This window comes from Hemitrygon akajei, chromosome 11 (genome assembly GCF_048418815.1).
Source record: "Hemitrygon akajei chromosome 11, sHemAka1.3, whole genome shotgun sequence".
Classification (NCBI taxonomy): Eukaryota; Metazoa; Chordata; class Chondrichthyes; order Myliobatiformes; family Dasyatidae; genus Hemitrygon; species Hemitrygon akajei.
Genome location: NC_133134.1, coordinates 68,547,701 through 68,571,110, shown reverse-complemented (window position 1 = coordinate 68,571,110; position 23,410 = coordinate 68,547,701).

Sequence of the window (23,410 nt, the reverse complement as noted above, 5' to 3'; positions counted from 1 at the left end):
ATGCTGAGCTACAGTTGATAAAGAGCATCTTGATGTATGCATTTTTGCTGTTCCGATGTTCCAGAGTAAAGAGCCAATGAGATAGCATCTACTGCAGACCGGTACCTCCAGTAGGCAAATTGGAGGGGATCCAAGTCACTTCTTGGGCAAGAGTTGATATGTTTCATCACCAACCTCTCAAAACACTTCACTGTGGATGTAAGTGCTACTAGACAATAGTCATTAAGGCAGGTTACCATGTTTTTCTTGGGCACTGGTAGAATTGAAGCCTGTTTGAAGCAGGTGGGTAACTCAGACTGCCAAAGCGAGAGATTAAAGATCACAGTGAACACCAACCAGCTGATCAACTCAGGTCTTTAGTACTTCACCAGGTACCCTATCGGGGCCAGATGCTTTTCATCGGTTAACAATCCTGATGGCTGCTTGCATGTCAGCCTCAGAGACTGAAATTATAAGATCATCAGGGGCTCCAGGAGTTTGTGATGGTTCCTCCAGGTTTTGACAGTCAAATCAAGCATAGAAGGCATTGAGCTCTTGAGAAGCAAAGCTCTGCTGCCACCTATGTCACTTCATTTTACTTGATAAGAGGTGATAGAATTCAAGCCTCTTGGTTCTCTCTCTGCGGTGGGAGGGAGAACAGCCAGAGGTCGTGGTACATATTGGTACCAGTGACATAGGTGGGAAAAGGGAAGCGGTCCTGAAAGAAGACTACAGGGAGTTAGGAAGGAAGTTAAAAGGCAGGACCTCAAAGGTAGTAATCTCGGGATTACTGCCTGTGCCATGCGACAGTGAGAATAGGGATAGAATGAGGTGGAGAATAAACGCGTGGCTGAGGGATTGGAGCAGGGGGCAGGGATTCAGATTTCTGGATCATTGGGACTTCTTCTGGGGTGGATGTGACCTGTACAAAAAGGATGGGTTGCACTTGAATCCCAGGGGGACCAATAACCTGGCGGGCAGGTTTGATAGAGCTGTTGTGGAGGGTTTAAACTAGTTTGGCAGGGGGGTGGGAATCAGAATGTGAGTGCAGGGATTAAGGTAGAAGGACAAGGGCATGATGCTAAGAGTTCTGAGTTGATGAGGAAGGACAGGCAGGGGACAGAACATAATTGTAGCCAGTTAAAGGGGTTGAAATGTGTCTCTTTCAATGCTAGGAGTATAAGGAACAAGGAGGATGAACTTGGAGCATGGATTAGTACATGGAACTACGATGTTGTGGCCTTTACTGAAACTTGGTTAGAGGAAGGGCAGGATTGGATGATGCAGGTCCCAGGGTTCAGGTGTTTTAAAAGGAATAGGATGGGAGGTAGAAAAGGAGGGGGGAGTGGCATTGCTGGTCAGAGATAGTATCATGGCTATAGAAAGGGAGGACGCTGCAGAAGGAGTGTCCACGGAGTCAGTCTGGGTGGAAGTCAGAAACAGGAAGGGATTAATCACTGTGCTGGGAGTAGTCTATAGGCCCCCAAATAGCCCTCGGGACATCGAGGAGCAGATAAGCAGGCAGATTTTAGAATGGTGCAGGAAATACAGGGTAGTAGTTATGGGTGATTTCAACTTCCCTCATATTGACTGGCACCTCCTGAGTGCAAGGGGGATAGATGGGGCTGAATTTGTCAGGTGTGTTCAAGAAGGATTCCTGACACAGTATGTGGACCGGCCGATGAGAGGTGAGGCTATACTGGATCTAGTTCTGGGTAATGAACCTGGTCAGGTGACAGACCTCTTGGTGGGGGAGCATTTTGGTGAGAGTGACCACAACTCCCTTAGCTTCAGCATAGCTATGGAAAGGGATAAAATCAGACAAAATGATAAAGTGCTTAACTAAGGAAGGGCTAACTTTGAAGGGATGAGGCAGGAGCTAGTGAGAGTAGATTGGAAACAGATGTTCAAAGGGGAAAGCACAGAATTAATGTGGGAGAAGTTTAGGGACCACTTGAGCTGTGTTCAGGATAGGTTGGTCCCACTGAGGCAAGGGAAAAAATGGTAGGAAAAGGGAACCGTGGCTGACGAAACTCATGAGGCAACTCATCAAGAGGGAAAAGGAAGTATATGTTAGATATAAGAAGCAGGAAGTAGGAGGGGCTTATGAGAAATATAGGGTAGCCAGGAAGGAGCTAAAGAAAGGACTTAGGAGAGCTCGAAGGGGGCATGAGAAGGCCTTGGCATGTAGAATTTAGGAGAACCTCAAAGCGTTCTATGCGTATGTGAAGAATAGGAGGATGACAAGAACGAAGGTGGGACCGCTAAAGGATAAAGAGGGCAACATGTGCCTGGAGGCGGAGGAGGTTGGGGAGGTCCTAAATGAATACTTTGCTTCAGTATTCACAAGTGAAAAGGATCTTGATCAGGATGAGGTCGAAGTAGAGTGGGCCTGTGTGCTGGACAATGTGGAGATTAAGGAAGAAGAAGTGCTGGATCTTCTTAAAATCATTAAGATTGATAAATCCCCAGGGCCGGATATGATACACCCCAGGTTGGTGTGGGAATTGAGAGAAGAGATCGCAGGATCATTAGCTATGATCTTTAAATCCTCTTTGGCTGCAGGGGAAGTGCCAGAGGACTGGAGAATGGCAAATGTAGTTCCCTTGTTTAAAAAAGGTAATAAGGAGAAACCTGGGAACTATAGACTGGTGAGTCTTACGTCGGTGGTCTGCAAACTACTGGAAAGGATTCTTAAGGATAGGATCTACGAACATTTGGAGAAGTACAGTCTACTCATGGATAGTCAACATGGCTTTGTGAAGGGAAGATCGTGCCTCATGAGCCTGATTTGAGTTTCTTGAAGAGGTAACAAAAGAAATTGATGAGGGTAGAGCAGTGGATGTGGTTTACATGGACTTTAGCAAAGCATTTGACAAGGTCCCTCATGAGAGACTCATCCAGAAAGTCATGAGGCATGGGATAAGTGGAACCTTGGCTGTTTGGATAAAAAATTGGCTTAAAGGAAGAAAGCAGAGGGTAGTTGTGGAAGGAAAGCATTCTGCCTGGAGTGCCGCAGGGATCTGTCTTGGGACCCCTGCTATTTGTGATTTTTATAAATGACCTGGATGTAGAGGTGGAAGGATAGGTGAGTAAGTTTGCGGATGACACGAAGATTGGAGGAGTTGTGGGTGGAGCTACAGGTCGTCGAAGGTTACAAGAGGATATTGACAGGCTGCAGAGTTGGGCAGAAAAATGGCAGATGGAGTTCAATCCGGACGAGTGTGAGGCGATACATTTTGGAAGGACTAACCAGAAGACTGAGTACAGGATTAATGGTCAGTTACTTAAGAGTGTGGATGAACAAAGTGACCTTGGGGTTCAAATCCATACATCCCTCAAGGTCGCTGCACAGGTTGATAGGGTAGTTAAGAAGGCCTATGGGTTGCTAGGCTTCATTAACAGGGGGATTGAGTTCAAGAGTAGAGAGGTCATGTTGCAACTCTACAAATCTCTGGTGAGACCGCACTTAGAGTATTGTGTTCAATTCTGGTCACCTCATTATAGGAAGGATGTGGAAGCTATGGAGAGGGTGCAGAGGAGATTTACCAGGATGTTGCCTGGTTTGGAGAACAAGTCATAGAGCAAGGTTAACAGAGCTGGGACTTTTCTCTTTGGAGCATAGAAGAATGAGAGGGGACTTGATAGAGGTCTACAAGATTATGAGAGGCATAGATAGGGTGGATAGTCGGTACCTGTTTCCCAGGGCACCAATAGCAAACACCAGAGGGCATATGTACAAAATTAAGGGAGAGAAGTTTAGGGGAGACATCAGGGGTAAGTTTTTTACACAGAGGGTTCTGAGTGCCTGGAATGACTTGCCAGGGATGGTGGTGGAGGCTAAAACATTAGGGGTATTTAAGAGCCTCTTGGACAGGCACATGGATGAAAGAAAAATGGAAGGTTATGGGGTAGTGTGAGTTTAGTACTTTTTTTAAAGGATTATATGGGTCAGCACAACATGGAGGGCTGAAGGGCCTGTACTGTGCTGTAATGTTCTGTGGTTCTATGGTTCTAAGCCCTGTCACAACTGTTGAGAATCCTTCATTGATTCAAGTTTAGTCTGAAATTGCCATTTCATACATGAGGTGGCTTTCTGGAGATCATACCTAAATCTCTTGTAACTTTCTTGGTCACCAGACTCAAATGCCTCTCTCTGGCTCTTGGCAGATCGCGGATCTCGGAGGCACAGATGCCTCGGCTCAGATCATGGATCTCATGGTTCATTCAGCTTTCTGTTTGTCGTAGGCACTGTACAATTTTGTTTCAATGAAATCTGTGACCAACAGGGTGTATTCATTCAGATCCACAGATGAGTCCTCGAAAGCGGCCCAGACCACTGACTCGAAGCAATTTTGTAGCTGCTCCTCTGCCTTCGGTGACGTGTGTGTGTGTGTGTGTGTGTGTGTGTGTGTGTGTGTGTGTGTGTGTGTGTGTGTGTGTGTGTGTGTGTGTGTGTGTGTGTGTGTGTGTGTGTGTGTGTGTGGGGGGGGGGGGGGGTGGGTAAGTTTAGTGAGAACATATGGATTTCCCTCCTGGGTGCTCGAGATTGTTGTGTAGATGGTGGGTAGAAAGTCAAGAAGAGTTCATGTGTGTATGGTAGAAATAACTTACAGGGAAATATGTCAAGAAAGCTGATTTCTGAGAGCCAGCGTAGACTCAATGGGCCAAATGACTTTCTATGTTGCAAGAAAAGATGAGAATTGTGAGATAAGATAAGAGATCCCATTGTTACTTCTGGAACTTGTTTTGTGCAATTTGATTGTGGGTGTTACATTACCATAATGATACATTATGTATCAAAAGGATTTCATTATTTTAAATTGCTTAAGAATGTAGTGAGAAACACAGTTTAAATGCATCACCTCTTGGATTCCTATGGTATTTCTTTACCCTGCAAGGCACGTTTGAAAAATAGATTCTAGGTCTGGATAAGCATCTTGGCAAAAACACTCAGGATCCATCTGAAAGTCAGCCACACCAGTGCTTTGACTGTCTATTCCTTCATCACAAGCTCCATGAGATCTAAAAAATACACATCTGAGGTTTACAGTCCTTCTTTGACAAAGCTTCTCAGAAAGAATCATGGTAATGTGCTAATTTTATAGTTACTTCAGCTCACGTACCATAAGATCATAGACATAGGTGTACTTTTAGGCACTTTGAGTCTGCCACACTATTCAATCATGGCTAATTTATATTCCCTCTCAACCCCATTCTCCTGCCTTCTCCCTGAGATGCCTAACTCCTGAATCTTTGAATCTTTAAACCTCCCTAATCAAGAACCTATCAACATCTGATTGAAATATACATAACAACCTGGTCTATACTGTACATCTATCTGTCTGTCTCAATGAATTCCACAGATTCACCACTGTCTTGCTAAAGTAATTCCACTCACCTCTGTTCTAAAGAGAAATCCTGTTATCTTTGGCTGTGCCCTCTGGACCTAGACTCTCCTGTTACAGGAACATATCCTCTCCACATCACTCTATCCAGATCTTTTAATATTTGGTAGGATTCAATGAGATCCCTCTTCATCCTTCTAAACTCCAGTGAGTATGAGCCATGAACCATCAAATGCTCTTGTACTTTAACCATTTTATCCATGGGATCATTCTCATAAATCTCCTCTGATCCCCCTCCAATCCCAGAATAGCCTTCCTTAGGCTTCCAAAACTGCTCACAGTAGTCCTCTCAAAATGAATGCCATCATTCTATTTGCATTCCTTACTACCATCTCAACCTGAAATTCAGTTTACAGGGAATCCTGCACTGGGATTCTCAAGTCCATTTCATCTCCGATTCTGAATTCTCTCCCCATTTAGAAAATAGATTATGCCTGTGTTCCTTCCACCAAAGTGCATGACCGTACAATTCCCTATGCTGTATTCCATCTGCCAGTTCTTTGCCCAATCTCCCAACCTATCTGCAGACACTACAGACTGCTTTAACACTACCTTCCCCTATATCCATCTTTGTATCATTTCACCAATTGGGTTGCAAAGCCATAATCCATCATCCAGATCATTAAAATATAACATGAAAAGTAGTGGACCCAACACTGACCCTTGTGGAACTCCACTAGTCACTGGCAGCCAACCAGAGAAAGCCTCCTTTATTCCCACTCTTTGTGCTCTCCCTGTTAGCCAATCTTCTTCGATCTAAGCTAGTACCTTTCCTGTAATACTATGAGCTCCTATCTTTTTAAGCAGTCTTATGTATGACACCTTGTCAAATCCCTTCTGAAAATCCAAATAAACAACATCCAATGACTCTCCTTTGCCTATCCTGGTTCTTTCCTCAAAGAATTCCAATAGATTTGTTAGGCAAGATTTTCCCTTAAAGAAACCATACCCAACATTTGCAGACCTGTACATCAGGGTCATTTTAACCTTGCCACTTTTGTTTGGAAGTACTCGTATATTCCTTATGGAATATACTTCCACCTAATGGTCAAATGTCATCCATTCTATTTATCTAGGGAATTCTCCTCCATAATCCTGACCACAGTTTACATTCCACTGACAGCCAACTATAATCAAGTGCTTGAGAGACTGCATGATACCATCTGCAAACAAGAAACGTTTTATCAGGACACATTTCAAATCATAGTCAGGGACTTCAACCAGGCTTGAAGAAAACCCTACCCAATTAACATCAGCATATAATCTGCAGCACCAGAGGTCCCAACACACTAGACCAATGTTATACTAAAAAAAGGAATGCCTGTTCCATGCCCAGTATGCATTTCAGTAAATAGGATCAATTTTGTTCACGCTCTCTTTCATTCCTAACTGCAACTCAATTGCGTCTGTGCCTACTGTTCCCATTGATACAGCAATTTTAACTGTTCTTTTAAATGTAAGTTGTGCTTCAGTTAGGAGCCATTTTTGAATGTTTTCTTGTAAGATTCCACAAACTAAACAATCTCTCATTGAATCATTAAGCCCATACCTAACGGACAATGCTCAGACAATCTCTTCATTTCAGCCACGTTCACTGAAATGAACTGCCCTTCCCTTTGATTCCACTTATAAAACCAAAACTATTCTGCAATCAACAATGGATTTGGTTCTAAGTTACTGCATTACTTTCACAATATCAGCAATGCTAATTTTGGCTGGTTTAGTTAGAGCAATTAAATTTTGAAGCAAATTAAACCCAAAGCACTCAGCAAAATTGGCACTTGTTTCTCATTGGGTATTCCATTTTCTTCATGTAACGCTGTGTAATGTTTCACTGCAAAGGTACTGGTTTCTCTGCAACAGCAATGTTTGGGTTATGACTAGAGATAATGGAGGCTTTGGAATTTGTGCTATCCAATGAGAGGGATGTTGTTTTTTCTTGTGGGGCTGGGAGCAGGGACTTTGCGGTCTTTTGTCAGTGAGCAATGAAGAGAGAAGATGTGGATGGAAATTCCAGCAAATGGAGTGGACTTGGAGTGAGAGTCCGACAGTCAGTGATGCTCAGAGGAGAACAATGGGGAATGGATGGACGAATCTGTGAGCTCCAACATGCACAATTGTGGGGGCTTGTCTGGGACTGATTCCGTTGGATGCTGTGTGATTGCCCTGTGCATTGAACTGGTGGGTTGTGTGTTTTAAGTCTGTGCTAGTATGGATGCTGCTGGGTGGAATGTTGTTGTTCATTCACAGGGGTTACCAGTAACTAATGTGTGCGTGCTGAGTGGGGTGGATATTCGTACCCCAGATGAATTGTTAATTCTATTTTTGAGTATGGTTAAAGCTGTTGGCAAAGTTGTGGTTGTAGGGTGGAGGTTTGATAAAATGGTGGGCTCAGACCTTGTTATAGTTCAGACTAGCACTGACGTAACAGGGGTGGAACTGCCCACTTCTATCGGTGCCCCAGCTCAGGTGGGGCCATGGTCTGTCCATACTGTCGGGGAGGAGGGAGGTGTAGCAGAGTGGTCCGAGTCACCCATAGCTGAGGGCGCAGACCTCAAAGACAGGGTTCTATTGTTTCTGGGGAGTGAGGGGAAAAAGTGGTCAGGTTTGGAATGTCTAATCAGTCCCTGTCTCACAGTGAAGAGTGAGAATTCTGAGGTAGTATCCACCCTTACCTCTCTGGTGAATAAATGGAAAAATACCCAGGTTCAAAGTCCCTGCTGTGGTAGGCTCTGCCTATTCTCTGGAATAACGCCCAGCCCCAAAGGGGAAGAGAAGTATGAGACTTGGATGGAGCAGACCTCTCAGTTGATAGATGAGTGACAGTGCTCTGATGATGGAAAGCGACAGAGATTGGTTGAGAGTTTGAAGGGGTTGGTGGCTGATGTGGTGAGAGCTGTGAAAACACACCCACCTTTAGCTAACCTTGCCGATTATCTGGGCACATTGGAGAGTGCCTTTGGTACGATGGTGGGGTTTCAGAACATACATCAGGAGAAGGGGGAGAAGCTTTCTGCTTACACTTTTCGGCCAGAGAGGCAGCTAAATTGCTTACAGCACAGAGGGGTTATTCAGGCAGCTGAGGTGCACCAGTTAAGAATGGACCAGATAGCCTAGGCCACCCAGTCCCAGGACCTGATCGCTTGGAGTCTCTGAAATTCTTTTGTTGAGCTGATCAGAGAGGTATAGGAGGAGGAGAACATGTCAGAGGCGTGGGAAGGCTCTATCAGCAGGAAACATTCCTCGGTAGTGGTCCCCTGCGGTGAAGTGACCACCGATAGCCTACCTCAGGGAGCGGTAGAGGAGATTGTGGCAGAGACAAGAACTGAGATGTCTCGGTTGTTATCAGCGGGTGTGACCCCCTCATATGATGGAGCTGATGGGGGGGGGCGGATCCCCTAGGGGGATGAAAAATGTGGTGGGTGGCTAGTAGCTGGATTCATGCGAGAAGGAGAGTGAGTCCTCAGGTACCTCAGCAGAGAGAGAGAGTCATTGGGAAAACTTAGAGGAGACCCAGTGAGGGAACGGCCTGGTGTCTCTGGGGGAACACATTTTCAGCAACGTACTAAGGAACCCCCGACAGCAAAAGACCTTATTCCTGAAGGCTTAGTGGGACCATACTCCAGTGTGTTGCTACGGATAGAGGGTACTTATGCTAAAGCCACAGTTGACACTGGGTCACGTCACCCTCGGACCGACCTCGGCGTTGCCAGCTGGTTCTGCCAGAGAAGTTTCAGAAGATTGCGTTGAAGTCACTTTATGATGATTCTGGACATTTGGGGGTGGAAAAGAAATGCTGAGAGACTGGGTTTACTGGCCCTGGATGAGGTCGGAGAATACTGCAAGTCCTGCATTCGATGCATACGGCAGAAGACACTGCCTACGCGGGCAGCTCCTTTGTCCCGCTTGCAGAGTATGGGGCCCCTGGACCTGGTGCGTATGGATTTCCTGTCACTAGAACCCGATGCCAGCCACACGGCGAGAGTCTTAGTCGTCACGGACCACTACTCCAGATATGCTCAGGCTTTTCCTACCAAGGACCAAAGGGCAGCCACAGTGGCCAGAGTGTCATGGGAGAAGTATTTCATTTATTATGGTCTTCCCAACCAGATACATAGTGATCAGGGATGCGATTTCGAGAGCAGACTCATCCATGAGTTACTGGGCATGCTTGGAGTAGAGAAGTCAAGGACCAAACCCTATCACCCGCAGGGTGATCCCCAGCCCAAGAGGTTTAATCGGACTTTGCTAGACATGCTCAGGACCTTGGAGATCAGCAAGAAGAGCAGGTGGAGTCAATATATTGGACATCTGGTCCACAGTTACAACTGTACCCAAAATGACAATGTTGGGTATTCCCCATACTATCTGATGTCTGGGCACGGGGCAAGGTTGCCCATTGACTTTTGTTTTGAGACTGATGAGGGCAACTTACCACCAAAGACTTATCTGAAGGATGTGTCTGACATGAGATGAGAGCGGAAAAGGGCTTATGAATCAGCTGGGGTCATGGCAGCCCAGTAGAATCAAGGGAATAAGAGAAGGTATGTTCAAAAGGTGAGGTTCTCCCAACTTCTGCCGGGAGATGGGTCCTCATAAGAAATTTGGGGCTGCCTGGGAAACATAAGTTGGCGAACCTCTGGGCAGCTAAGCCCTATGTGATGGAGAGTCAGATGCAAAACCTACCAGTTTTCCAGGTGAAACCAAAGGATGGGAATAGGCCTGTCAAGATTCTTCATCGGAACCGCCTGCTGCCCAGAGCCCTACTTGGAGCCTACACCCAGTAAGAGGACTCTGCAGAAATGCGGAGCGACTACAGGGCCTACAGCAGGTGTTAGGACGGCCCCCACCCCTGAGAGGGGTACTGATTCAGAGAATGAGGATCTGGATGTGTGTTATATGCTGCCTTTTGCTAACTCCCCATTGATTGAGGAAGAGACCTTCTTCTGCTGAGTCAGGTGAAGTGGAGGGACAGCCTGGCTTGCAGCAGGACCCTGCAAGGGATGAAGTGGGGCTTGGCCATGGGACAGAGGGGTCCAAGTTGCAGGTGGGCACGAGTGAGAGGCCGGGGGAAGCATCGCCAGTAGACTGGAAGTATCCCCAGTCGTGTCTAAACCTGAAGAGTTAGGTGAGAGGGAACGCAGGTCTCAGAGAATTAGGGGATCACCGGATAGGCTGGCCTATGGAGCACTGGGGGGAACAAAATGTGGCCACTACTGTTTTGGGGAGCTTTGTCACTGCCTTTTACACCTGGATTGGGCTTTGTGTTTTGCAGGAAGGGTTGGCGAATTATCTCAAAGTCATGAGGACATGACTAACTTTAGTGGGGAGAGAGCATTATGCGCTGTAAGATTTCGCTGCTAATGTAATGGTATCTCTGTAATGTTTCACTGCTAAGGTGATGGTCTTGCTGTAGTAGTAGTGTTTGGGTTATGACTAGAGATAATGGGGATTTGGAATGTGCACTGTCCAATGAGAGGGATGTTGTTCTTTCTTGTGGGGCTGGGAGCAGGGATTTTGTGGTCTCTTGTCAGCGAGAGATGAAGAGAGAAGACGCGGATGGAAAGAGTTGGTAGACTGGCAGACGGAGTGGACTCGAAGCAAGTGTCTGACAGTCAGCAATGCTCGGAGGGGGTCGATGGGGAATGAATTGACGGATCTGTGAGCTCCAATCTGCACATTACACTGTTTCATTAAAAATGGGCCCTTTTTCTTTTTATTTACTTTACTAACCCTATAGTCAGATTAAGATTTATAAACTTCAGTTGCTTAATTGTGCATGGTGTACTGTCTGATATTTTGCAGTTCGGATTTCTAACCGGGCAGCACATCACACAGCAGCTACACAAATGAGATTTCTCAGTTTGGCTGGGCCAGAGGCTGTCTTCCCCTAGACAAACGCATGCTGGCCAAACCTGAGGGGTACATTCAAAATACTGTTCAATTTGCTCATATATAAAATCCAGTTATCTGTTGTGTAATTAAAAGCATCAATCTTTCATATATAGCTACTTATTTCTGCTCGGTTTTTAATGACTATTGTCATTGAGTGCTCACTGTTTATGAATCCATGAAATCTTCCATTTCCTGTCCTTTGTCTTAACGTCGACTGTCGACCGCCTCTGCACATGCTGTGCCGCATTTTTTTTTACTTGACCACTCCTCACTGCGCTTTTTTAAAGCTTGAACGTCTTGCTTCACTTTAACAGGTCGGAAGCCAGCTTGGCACAAATACCTCATCATAACTGTTATGCTTTGTAACTTCAAAGCATTAAACTACTTCAAAGGAAAATAAGAGAGTCGGGAAATTAGTTGTGTACTTTGGTTTCTACTTAAAGTGAGGTGTGCATATATCAATTCACTTATTTTTACATGTAATCCATAATGAATTATTTAAACAAACAAAAATGCTTAACAACATATATACAAGATTACTCACATATTACTGAAATATTAAATACACAACTATAGTGGCAATATTGCCTTGCTTGTCACTGGTCTGCAGTGAGATTGGGTCTTTTGTGGGCTCGTTGGTTAAGATCATGGATTATATGTCACAAACATAACGAGAAGGCAAATTTCTCTAGGTCACCAAATTCAAAAAAGATGTTCTGCTGCAATCACTTGGCTCCTCTCTGTGGAAGCTGCATGGCCTCTGCTGTATTCCTCTGGCATTTTGTGTCTATTTTAGAAACAATGGGCAAATAGATTGAAAGGTGAAACCTAAATGACAGAGTTTCCGGTTTCTGGGAGTAAATGAAGATTAGTGAATGGTCGATGAAGGATGTACTCAGGTTCATCTGTGAGGCTGAGGACATTATAGACGAGACTTTTGAAGAGGTGGTCACAGCCAAAGATTCGGCTTCAGACCCGTAGATGGGTAACCACCAGGAGAGCGAGGGATTAAGCAGTCAGTGTAGGGCTCCCTTGTGGACATTCCCTCTGCAACAAGTTTACTGCTGGGGAGGGGATGCCCCATCAGGGCACTGCAGTGACAGCCAGACTAGTGGCACTGTGACCGGCTCTGAGGCTCAGCGGGGAAGGGTAAAGTCAGGCAGAGTGGTAGTAATAGGGGATTTGATAGTTAGGGGACAGACAGAAGACCCTGTGGCCACAAAAGAAACACCAGGATGGTGTGTTACCTCCAGGGTGTATCGGAGCGGTTGCAGGATATTCTCAAGGGGAGGGGGAACAGCCAGAGATTGTGGTATATTGGCACCAATGACAGGTAAAAAAGGGAAGAGTTCCTTCACGGTGAGTAGATAGAGTTAGGAAAGAGGCTGAAGGATCTCCAATATAGTAATCTCCAGATTAATCCCAGTGCCACAGGTCATTGCAGGTAGGAATGGGATGATAGCACAGATGAATTAGTGGCTGGCGAAATGGTGAAGGGGGTAGGGTTTCAAGTTCTTGGATTATTGGAACCTTTTCTGTAGAAGGGGTGACCTGTGCAAGAGGGACGGGTTGCACCTGAATTGGAGGTGAACAAATATCCTACCCATGAGTGTTTAAAACAGGGCTGCAGGGGACTGGGAACCAGAACACCAGTTCAGTAAGGGAGGGATCAGATATGAAGGACAAATATCCTACCCGTGAGGGTTTAAACCAGGGCTGCCGGGGACTGGGAACTGGAGCAGCAGGTCAGTAGGGAAGGATCAGATGTCATGAAAAGTATTGATTGACAAAATTGAACTAACAGGTATTATGGGGCAGATGGTTTGTATAATGCATATTTTAATGCAAGGAGTATTATGGGTAAAGTTGATGAACTTAGAGCATGGATCAGTACATGGAACTATGATGTTGTTGCCATTACTCAAACTTAGTTGAGAGTGCAGGAATGGGTGATTAATGTTCCAAGTTTTCGAAGTTTTAGAAAACATTGAGAAGGAGACAAAGGAGTGGGGGAGGGGTGGTGGAGGGGGTGGGGGGTTGAGTTGCACTACTAATCAGGGACAATATCACAGCTGCACTCAGGGGGAGACATCAAGGGGGGAACATTTGCTTAGATGTGGATAATGTGAGTGAGATTCTGAATGAGTACTTTGTTTCAGTACTTACCAAGGAAAACGATGTGGAGGACCAGGAGATCAGTTCTGAGTGTATAAGTATGTTTGGGTGTTTAGACGTCAAGGAGGAAGTATTGGGTTTCCTGATGAGAATTAAGGTGGATAAGTCCCCAGGGCCTGATGGAATTTACCCCAGGTTATTGAGGGAGGCAAGAGACGAGATTGCTGGGCCCTTGATCTGTATTTTTGAGACCACTTGTGGCACAGTCGAGCTCCTGGACAACTGGTGACTGGCTAATGTTGTAACTCTATTTAAGAAGGAATCAAGGGGAAACCCTGAGAACTATAAACCAGCGAGTGTCATGTCAGTTGGTCATCTCATATGAGCATTTGGAAACCCATGGCCTAGTTAGAGAGAGCCAGGCTGGCTTTGTGCGGGACAGGTTGTGCTTTACCAACTTGACTGAGTTTCTTGACAAGGAGATGAGAGAGATTAATGAAGGTAGAGCGGTGGATGTTGTCTACATGGATTTTAGTAAGGCCTTTGACAAAGTCCCTCATGGGAGGCTAATCCAGAAGATTTGGATGCATGGTGTCCATGGCAAATGGACTGTTTGGATTCAGAAATGGCTTGCATCATAGAAGACAGAGGGTGGTGTTTGAAGGGACTTATTTGAGCTGGAGGTCTGTAATTAGTGGTGTTCAGCAGGGATCTGTGCTGGGACCTCTGCTGTTTGTGATGTATGTAAATGCCCTGGAAAAAAATGTAGATGGGTGGGTTAGTAAGTCTGCGGATGATACTAAGATTGGTGGAGTTGTGGATAATGTAGATAACTGGCAAAAATACAACATGATATAGATCAGTTGTGGATATGGGCAGAGAAATGGCAGATGGAATTTGACCCAGATAAATGTGACATGTTGCACCTTGTTAGGTTAAATGCAAAGAGACAGTACAATGTTAAGGGTAAGGCATTTAACAGTGCAGAGCAGAGAGATTCTGGGGACCAAGTTCATAGCTTCATAAAAGTGGCTACACAGGTCGATAGGTGGTTAAGAAGGTTTATGGAATACTTGAATTTATTAGCCGAGCCGCTGAGTTCAAAAGTCAAGAGCTTTTGTTACAACTTTATAAAACTCTGGTTAGGCCACATCCGGAGTATTGCATCCAGTTCTGGTTGCCCCACTGTAGGAAGGATGTTGAGGCTTTGGAGTGGGTGTAGAAGAGATTTATCAGGATGATGCCTGGTTTAGAAGGCATATGCTATCATGAGAGGCTAGACAAATGTGCTGTTTTCTTTGGAGCAGCGGGTCTCGTTTTGGGTTTATTTTTGATTTATTTTTTAGCTGGTTTGGCACACCATTGCAGGCCAAGGGCCTGTTCCTGTGCTGTATTGTTCACTGTTCTATGGATTTTACAAGTCACTACTGTATACAGATAGCAGTGTCTTAGATGAACTCTGATTAATTTTTAAACTGAATTTTGCCTAGTATATGGAAGTTGGAGGATGTAGACACTAGATGATACCTCAGAATATGAGGATGTCCCTTTAGAAGAAAGGTGAGGAGGAATTTCTTTAGCCAGAGCTTGGTCAATCTGTGGAATTCAATGCTATGAATGGCCATGGAGCCCAAGTTATTGGGAGGTTTCTTGAAATGTAAGGGTGTAAAAGGTTACCTGGACAAGGCAGGAGACTTGTGTTGAAGGGGAAAATAAATCAGCCATGAAAGAATAGTCTAATTATGCTCTTACATCTTCTTGTCTTTAGGCTTTTCATCTGATGCCATCAAATGCTTTTGGAAGCTCAAACATAGAGCATGTATGGTGGTTAATTTTGCGGCCTGAATTTCTCTTTCTGCCATTTGGTGAAAGTCACGTGCACTCTGCTTTTAAATCGATGACACTACACTGTGCTTTTGGGAGTAGCTCTTTGACCACTGGAGAGAAGCATTTGAGGAGGACCTTGGTGATTAATTTTCCATGATAACAGAAAGGAGGACACCTGTTGTTACTGCAATCAGATGAGGTTGTGAATTTGTGATTGAAATTCATCTCTGTAAAGTTTTGCTCCTGAGGCAGTTTCTGTTGTCATTTAGCCTATGCCTTTTATGATTTTTTTTGATTAAGTATTGTGACAAGGCTGGACAAAATATTTTGCTGTAGAATAGAATCAAGGACATCAATGTCCAGAGCAGGTTCTTGGCTGATCATTTATTCTTCCACAGGATGTTAATTGGTTATCATTTTGATAAATACATTTATTTCTTGGTTCTTGAGTTATTTGGGCATGGCTGGTTCTGACAGCACAGAATAATCTTTGCATGTTATCATGGCTCTCCTGAATTCATCCACTCACCATCTATATTCTCTACACAGCAGGTTTACTGTTGGACCTGGACTTCAGATACTTCTGGATCAGTTTCTTTTTCTCAAGGTAACTTTTCTATTGCCCTCATTATCTCAGGACAAAGTGGATGAGGTAATAGTCAGAACAACAGTCATGGCACGGTCAATGCAGACTGGCATGTGCTCTTTCATTCCGATGAACTAAGGAATGTGCTTATCACCAGCTTCCCAACTTACCTACAATGTACTTTAGCCTTGCTGTCCACAACAGCACCAACTTTCATGTATCTACATGGTCTTGATCCAAAGGCACGAGGGATCAAGCTACTGGAGATCATGTTCTGCTGAAGGGACATTAACAAGAATGTAGATGTGCACAGTCCAGAGGATGTGGCCAAGTATTGTTCACTTGTCCATTGCCTCCCTGTTGATTCTGACCACCCTACATCCTCCCACCCTTCATCCTCCCACCCTTTCATTGACTGTTCACTCCATCAATCTTCTCCATCCTTGAGTTATTTATTTCTGCCATGCTCCCATAGTCCATGACCTCCTCCCACTTTTCTTGAAATACTTTCCCTCAGCCCATACACTCCTCCATACTTCCTTTCACCCTGGAGCTGGGTCCCTGCTCCTTCCCGCATTAGGACCCCTCTCCATCCCTCTCTTTCCTTCATCTATCTGCTTTTCATCAGCTTTACCTTTTCCTTCTCTGAAGTCCTCCCTAAGACCTCCCTCTTTCTCTAGCTCCATGATACCTCACCCACTCTATCCCTTTGTGCAATTTCTTCAGCGAGCATGTTGCTGAACGTAAGGTTCTTAGGACAGTAGCTGGGCTAATTGACAGGTCTCCGAGGAACTGCTGTGGACATTGGGACAGTATGGGCTTGTAGAGGAAGGTCCAGTCTTAGGTGAGAGTAAATTGGTCTTATGGTCTTCACCTGCCTTGGTCACCCCCACCCAGCATCTCCCATTTCCCTGTAGCACTGCTTAGTCTATGGCCCAGCATTGTTGCGTTCAGGGTAGGTGGGATTGTGGATGTCAGTATATAGCCTGAAAAGGAATGATCCAGTGATAATCTTGTCACCTGCCCTGTCAACCTGAGGCTAACACCATCAGTCTGTGTGCAGAAGATTAACGTGTTGCTATTTTTGATGCATGCTATTCTATTTATGTTTTGAGAGTTTTCCTTTACCTACATTTGTTGAGCAAAAGTTTGGAATGACAAAAGGGCATTAAAACTGTGGCCTTTCCCCCTGCACTAGATGTCTATCCGAAACTGTGGCCAGCTCCTTACTCAGACAGACCAGGAGGGTCTGGTATCTTTCACTTCACTGGGGTGTTTCAGTGTTTTTGCTTCCCTGGGAACAGCCTGCAGAATACAGACTTTTAACGAAGATACAGAACTTTGAGACATCTTCGGCACATGTATATTGCTAGGGTGCACAGTACTGACATGTCAACATGGAGCAGAGGGTGAGCTTGTTGTGCAGGTGCAGACACACCTGCCCTGAGACACCAGGTCAGGTAATTTGATTCAAATAAATGGTTTATTGATCATTATAGAATGTCTCTCTGGTGCTTCCCACTCCCTCCCCTCTCCCTTCCCCTTTTCCCAACCATGATTCTAATCTCCCTGCCCCCTTCCCACTCTCAGTCCACAATAGAATCAAGTTTATCAGAATCAAATTTATCATCACTCACATTTCACTCACTGAAATTTGTTTTTTTCTGGCAGCGGTACAGTGCAATACATAAAATTACGCCAGTACTCTGTACCCTAGATATATATATGTGGCCAAGTCTTTTGCACAGTACTGTAACTGTTTCTCTTTTCAGAACTCCATGGCAGGCTGATGTTTCAGAAATAGTTGGATGTTGGTCGAAGTGACAATATGTGCTAGTGCTGACTCTTGGTTTGTGCAAGGATGATGTGACAGGCAGGACCAATCTCATCACCATCTATCAAAGGTCTTGATACTTGTTTGAAAGCTCCAGTGACAAAGCACAGTGACTTTGACAGCCTGCTTGATGTGCCATTCAATAGGGTCCATCATCTTTCCTTTTTCCTCAATGAACTATAATTGGAAAATTCCGGGAGAGGACTGGTGAAATATGAGAACAACTATGATTAAAAAGGAGGATATATTGGATATCTTAGTGGACCTAAACACGGAAAAATTGGAATGGCCCAGTGAGACGGATCTCAGTCGTCTAAGGGGAGGAAGGGAGGAGATTGCTGGGGCTCTGATAGAAATTTTCAGATATTATCTGTCCATTGATGAGGTGCCATACGATTAGAGAACAGTGAGTCTAACATTGGTGGACAGCAATTACAAGCCAGTGAGTCTAACATTAGTGGTAGGGGCATTATTTAATAGTACTATATGGGGATAAATCTGCATGGAGAGAATTATGATTTGAAAATACAATACGAGGACATTTCTGCTTGGAGAGGCAGGAAAGTCGGCATAGCTTTGCTAAGGGGATATCATGATAAAGGGTCTCAGCCCGATACATCGTCTGTACTATTTTCCATACATGCCGCCTGGACTGCTGAGTTCCTCCAGCATTTTGTGTGTATTGAAGGGGATATCCTGCCTGAACCTTTTGAGCTGGTGTCCAAGTGCATCTATGTGGATAGCAATAAGGGTAACAGCATTGAAACCATGGCAGTTTGGCAAATTGGATCTGAAATTACCGTGGTGATAGAAAGCAGATGGTGATGGTTGAGGGCTGGGATTGGAAGGCTGTATCTTTAAAGTTCAAAGTTTGAAGTAAACTTTATTGTCAAAGTAGTTACACAACCATGAGATTCATTTTCTTGTGCGCATAATCAATAAATCCTTAGAATATTAAACATAATAGAATCAATGAAAGACTGCCCAACATTCAACCAGAGTGCAGAAGACAACAAACAGTGCAAATTCAAAAAGAAGAAATAATTGTACAATGTCCTGTGTATGTTACTAAAAAGGGCTTCTTTGGTTTGTTACGAGTAGGAATGCTTCTTTGTCTGTTAAAAGTTTCTCTTGCCGTTGTTTTGCTTTAGAATGGCTGATATGGTAATTGTATTCATTTGTTAATCAATGGGGAATGTTATTGTGTTTTGTGAGGCTGGGAACTTGGGGGAGGGGTTGCGCGGGCTTGGGGTGTGAGGGGAGTCTGGAGGGAGACGCCGAGGAAGGAGGAAGTGCGCTCGGACGACCACCGGGGAGTCCGAAGTGGAAGTCGGGAGGACGACCACCGAGGAGTCGAATGGTTCGCTGGATGAGCTCCACCGAGTGCACTAAACTGACTGAACTTTGATAAGTTGGCGCCTTTTGTTTTTTTCTTGTATATATATTTAGTATTGCCTAATACTCTTTTAATTTTAGTAAACTCTTTAAAGTGTATTTCATAACGGTATTTGTTGTGGGTTTGATACGGTTGGCGGGCGCGAGGCATAAACGCAATTCTCACAGCACCTGCGTGTACGGGAGGTGGGTTGGTGTGTGGCTGGATCTCTTTTTCCCCTAGACATATACCAGCCTGTTGGGTAAGTGTTACATAATAATGACTAAATAAACAATAAATATTGAGAACATGAGATGACGAGTCCTTGAAAGTAAGTCCATTGATTGTCAGAACATTTCAATGACGGGGTAAGTGAAGTTGAGTGAAGTTATCCCATTAGGTCCAAGAGCCTGATGGTTGAGGGGTAATAACTGTTCCTGAACCAGATGGTGTGAATTGTGAGGCTCTTGTACCTTCTTCCTGATGGCAGCTATGAGAAGAGAGCATGTCCTGGGCAGTGGAGGTCCCTGATGATGGATGCTGCTTTCTTGTGACAGTGTATCATGTAGATGTGTTCAATGGTTGGGAAGCCTTTACCCGTGATGGACCTTTTATAGGATTTTCCATTTAAGGGCATCGGTGTTTCCACACCAGGCTGTGATGCAGCCAGCCAGTATACTCTCCACTACATACCTGTAGAAGTTTGTTAAAGTTTTAAATGCCATGTTGATTATCCACAAACTCCTAAGGAAGTAGAGCTGATGCCGTGCTTTCTTTGTAAATCCACTTACGTGCTGGGCCCAAGACAGATCCTCTGAAATAGTGACATCTATGAATTTAAAGTTACTAACCCTCTCCACCTCTGATCTTCCAGTGAGGACTGGCTCATGGACTTCTGGTTGGCTTCTCCTGAAGTTTACAATCAGCTCCTTGGTCTTGCTGACATTGAGTGAGAGGTTATTGCTGTGGCACCACTCAGCCAGATTTCAATCTCCCTCCTAGATGCTGATCTGTCAGCATCTTTGATTCGGCCAACAACAGTGGTGTCATCAGCAAATGTGAATATGGCATTGGAACTATGCTTAGCCGCACAGTCATAAGTGTAAAGTGAGTAGAGCAGGGGGCTACGCACACAGTCTTGTGGTGCACCTGTGCTGATGGGGATCATGGAGAAGATGTTGTTGCCAGTCTGAACTGACCGAGGTTTGCAAGTGAAGAAATACAGGATCCAATTGCATAAGGAGGTATTGAACCAAGGTCTTGGAGTTTATTGATTAGTTTTGCGGAGGTGATGATATTAATGCTGAGCTGTAGTCAATAAAGAGCATCCTGATGTATGCATCTTTGCTGTTCAGATGTTGCAGGGTTGAGTGAAGAGCCAATGAAATGGCATCAACTGTGGATCTGCTGCGCTGGTAGGGAAATTGGAGCAGATCTAAGTTGCTTCTCAGGCAGGAGTTAATGTTTCATCACCAGCCTCCCAAAACACTTCATCACTGTGGATGAAAGTGCTACTGGGCGATAGTCATTGAGGCAGGTTACCACACTCTTGTTGGGCACCGGTATAATTGTAGCCTGCTTGAAGCAGGTGGGTACCTCAGGTTGCCAAAGCGAGAGGTTAAAGATTTCAGTGAACACACCAGCCAATTGATCAGCACAGATCTTTACTACTCGGCCTTCTACCCCATCTGGGCCGGATCCTTTTCATCGTTCACCCTCCTGAAGGCTGTTTGCACGTCCGCTTCAGAGTCTGAAATCATAGGGTCCACGGGGGATGCAGGAGCTCTTGATGGTTCTTCTATGTTTTAACAGTCAAAGTGAGCATAGAAAGCGTGGATCAAATCACAAACAAGCGATAATCTGCAGATGCTGGAAATCCAAGCCACACACACAAAATGCTGGAGGAACTCAGCAGGCCAGGCAGCATCTATGGAAAAAAGTACAGTCGATGTTTCGGGCTGAAACCTTTCAGCAGGACTGGAGAAAAAAAGATGAGTAGATTTGAAAGGTGGGGTGGGGGAGAGAGAAACACCAGGCGATAGGTGAAACTTGGAGGGGGAGGGATGAAGCAAAGAGCTGGGAAGTTGATGGTGAAAGAGACAGAAGGCCATGGAAGAAAGAAGAAGGGGGGAGGAGCACCAGAGGGAGGCGAGGGGAGAACATGAGGGAGGGTCATGGGAATGGGAAATGGTGAACAGTGGGGGGAGGGAGGGGGCGACATTACTGGAAGTTTGAGAAATCGATCTTCAAGCCATCAGGTTGGAGGCTACCCAAATAGAATATAAGGAGTTGTTTCGCCAACCTAAGTGTGGCCTTATCCCGACAGTGGAGGAGACCATGGATGGACATATCGGAATGGGAATGGGAAGTGGAATTAAAATGAGTAGCCACTGGGAGATCCCACTTTTTCTGGTGGATGAAGCATAGGTGCTGGGCAAAGCGGTCTCCCAATCTACATCGGGTGTCACCGATATACAGGAGGCCACACTGGGAGCATCAGATACAATAGGTGACCCCAACAGACTCACAGGTGAAGCGTCACCTCACCTGGAAGGACTGTTTGGGGACCTGAATGGTGGTGAAGGAGGAGGTGTAGGGACAGGCGCAGCACTTGTTCTGCTTGCAAGGGTAAATGTCAGGAGGGAGATCAGTGGGGAGAGATGAATGGACAAAGGAGTCACGTAGGGAGCAATCCCTGTGGAAAGCAGAAAGTTGGGGGGAGGGAAAGATGTACTCGGTGCTGGAATCCCGTTGGAGGTGGCAGAAGTTTTAGAGAAATATGTGCTGGACATGGAGGCTGGGGGGGTGGTGGTAGGTGAGGACAAGAGGAACCCTATCCCTGGTGGGGTGGCTGGAGAATGGAGTGAAAGCAGATGTGCGTGAAATGGAAGAGATGCAGTTGAGGACAGCGTTGATGGTGGAGGAAGGGAAGCTTGCAGTTCAGGGCAGCATTGAGCTCATCTGGAAGTGAGGCCCTGCTGTCTCCTATGGAGCTTGATCTAATTTTATAAGAGGTAATTATAATTTTGTAATTTTATAACCCCTGCCACAACTGTCAAACATCCTTTGTTGATTGAAGTTTGGTCCAGAATAGCCATGTTGCTCGTGAGATGGCTTTCTGGAGATCATATCTTGACTTCTTGTAACTTGCTTGGTCACCAGACTTGAATGCCTCTGATCTGGCTCTCAGCAGATTGTGGATCTCATGGTTCATCCAGGGCTTCTGGTTGGGGAAGACTCTGAATGATTTTGTGGGGACACACTTGTCTACAACTGTTTTAATAAAATCCATAACAACTATGGTGTATTCATTCAGATCCCTAGATGAGTCCTCGAACACGGCCCAGTCCACTGACGCTCCTCTGCCTCCCACAACCACCTCTTTGTTGTTCTAATCTCTGGAGCTTTGCTCTTTAGCCTCTGCAGGCAGAAGGATTGCCAAGTGATACGGTTTAACCAAATGCGGTCTGGGCATGGTTCGGTAGGCACTCCTTATCTTAGTATAACAGTGGTCTAGTGTGTTGGGACCATTGGTGCCGCAGGTTATATGGTGATGGTAACTGGGCAGGGTTTTCTTCAAACAAGTCTGGTTGAAGTCCTCAGTTATGATTTGTAATGTGTTCCAAGTTGGGGGAGCACGAGTTTAACAAAACCTTCATATTGAAGCACCACTGAGAGTTTATCATGAAACACACACCTCCCCCTTTTCTCTTTTCTGAATCAGCAGTTCAGTCCACACAGTAAACGGAGAAGCTTTCCAGTTTGATCGCTGTATCTGGTGTAATGGGAGAAAGCCACATCCCAGTTAGACATAGAATACAACAGTCTCTCATTTCTCTCTGATTTAGCAATCTTGCACTTGGGTCCTCAATTTTGTTCTCCAGCAATGGCACATTTTCCAAAAAGATGCTGGGTAGAGGAGGCCTCATCCCTCTGTGTTCCAGCCTGGCTTGGAGATCCCTCCTCTTGCCTTGCATCCAGCCATGGCGATGATCCTTTGTCCACACAAAGATTGTTGGTGTTTGTGATAGTGAGGTGGGTAGTCCTCAGCATAAAATGCATGGGAGCAATGGCAGATGGAATTTAATCCTTAAAAATCTAAGGTGCTGGATCTTGGGAAGACTAACAAGTGTCTGAATGAAAAGGCCCAAGGAAATGCTGAGAAGCAAAAGAACTGTATCTCAGTGTCCAAACAGTACAGGTAGATGAGCTGGTTCAGACGACATGGGTTTCGGAACATCATGGAGTTAAGTATTCCAACACAGATGGGAGTGTTGTGTGATGTTCTGGTCACTACATTATATAGGAAGGAAATAATTCAACTGGAGACCGTGCAGGGAAGCTCTACTGGAGTGAAGTGTATCAAAGATTAGAAGAACCTGAACAGGTTG